The following is a 2171-nucleotide window of genomic DNA, read 5'->3' as shown; positions in this document are numbered from 1 at the left end:
CCCACCCCCATCTTGAGACCTGCTCTGTGGTCAGGGTGTTTCCTGGACACTCTTCAGATGACTGCATCAGACCGCAGCTGGTACCCACATCTCTCAGGGTGTTCAGGGTGTTTCCTGGACACTCTTCAGATGACTGCATCAGACCGCAGCTGGTACCCACATCTCTCAGGGTCTCAGTTCAGTCGCTCAGTCGTGTCTGACTCTTTGAGACCCCATGGACTGCAGCACACCAAGCCTCCCTGTCCATCACCAACCCCCGGAGACTGCTCAAACTCATGCCCATCATGTCAGTGATGCCATCCAACCGTCTCATCCTGTCGGCCCCTTCTCCTCAGGGTTTAGAGTCACATGGACCTGGTCAGGGGCAGAGGACAGAGAAGCTGTGCTGGCCGAGGTGGGCTGTATAGGGAGGGGATAGTGAGGTGATGGGGGGGGGAGGGTGAACGTCCCCACGGGCAGGGGCGATGGGCACTGTCCTCTCTCCTGTCTCCACCCCTGGGCTGTGTTCAGAACCGTCACAGGACTGTTAACACGGGCAGGGCCACCGGACAAACTATTCCAGTCTTCTTTCCTGTGCTTGAACCCCCAGCCCCATGCTACCCGGGGACCCCTTCTCTCAGTGATTGCCTCCAGTGGACTGGAGGTCTTCATCCAGGCAGGGGGCTGGTGGGGTCCTGGAGTCAGACCAGCACCCCCACGCAGGCTTGGTGGATGGTCAGAGCTGGGGAGGAAGGCCGGAGCCCTCACGTGGGCCACCAAGCCAAGGGAAACCCACAGGCCAGCTCACCAGCCTGGCCCTGCACCAGCAGGCCTGACCGAATCTGGCTTCTGTTCACTGAGTTGACGATGTTGCTGTAAATGTGGGGAGCTTTAAACCACGGTGATGAGACTCACACCTGGGCCCCGATACCCCCAGTTCCTGTGTCTCCAGGAAGTCTGGTGAAGGCACCACCCGCCATCACGGACTCAGTGGACGTGAATCTGAGCAAACTCCAGGAAACAGTGGAGGACAGAGGAGCCTCGCGTGCTGCCCTCCATGGGGTCGAAGAGTCCAACAGGATTTATCGACTGAACAACACCCACTCCTGGACTGTCCCTGCCACTCCTGCTTCTCTGATGGATACCAGGTTCCGGTCAGAGCCCAGCATGACCTTGCCTATGATTGAAGCCCAGAACCTGAGATCTGGCTTCTGTCTCCATCCCAGCTCCTAGAGTGGGGCTTCCCTTTGGAGTGCCTGTCCATAAAGGGGCTGAGACCTCAAGACAGATGCTTACCTGGCGTGCTGACCCATCGTCTATCCCATCTGGGCTGAATCCCAGCCAGAGCGCTTCCTAGACCTCTGATCTCCCCTCCTGATTCCCAGAAACAAGGTTTGAAGGAGGCGCGCGTTTGCTGAGCCTGGGGCGCCAGGCACCCTGCCTGTCGCTCACATCTCATCTGAACTTCACGAGAACAGGAACAAACATGCGAGACATTTTCTATTCAATTTCAAAGCACTTTCTTAAAAGTGACTTCTGACAACTGTCACTAAAGGGAAATAGACCCAGTTTGAAAAAGAACAACCCTGAAATCTCGTAAGAATTGATTGCCTCTGCTTTGCCATTGAGAGAAAAACAAGCCCTTTTTCTACTTGGAGCTGGTGTGGTCCTTGGATTCATTCTACTTATCTTCTGGCTGGTCTCAGTGCTTAATATATAGAGCGCCTCATGGAATCAACAATAAAAGCAAAGAAAGTACTTCCCAAGCCCACAGATTTCGGTTGAAAAACAGCCCTGCGGTGGAAACAGTTATTTGCTCTTATCTGTGAGAACAGCTCTGTCCGCACCGCCGTAACCACCCAAGCTCTGCAGACCATAAATCATGACTCCCATCTTTCTGTACAGAACAGCAGCCATGGCTGCTCACAAAGCCCCAGGAGCAGGTCCTTTGTCTTGGATCTCCTCGTCCTGTGTGACGCATGCTCCAGCCCCCCAGCCCTGCCCTGGAGGGGGTCCTGATAAGAGGTGTCAAGGACAGGGAGGGGCATACACTGCTGGAATGGGCCCTTCCCCACCAAGTTCACATGCCGGGAGCAGGCCGTCAGTATCTGTGGGCTCTTGGTAACCTTTGTGTTTGTGTTTAAAATGCATTCTGCGCGCGTCCTCCTAGGCTGCTGGAGCTCACTCACAGG

Source organism: Bison bison, unplaced genomic scaffold (assembly GCF_000754665.1).
Source record: "Bison bison bison isolate TAMUID 2011002044 unplaced genomic scaffold, Bison_UMD1.0 scf7180017864377, whole genome shotgun sequence".
NCBI lineage: Eukaryota > Metazoa > Chordata > Mammalia > Artiodactyla > Bovidae > Bison > Bison bison.
This window is presented reverse-complemented; position numbering follows the sequence as displayed.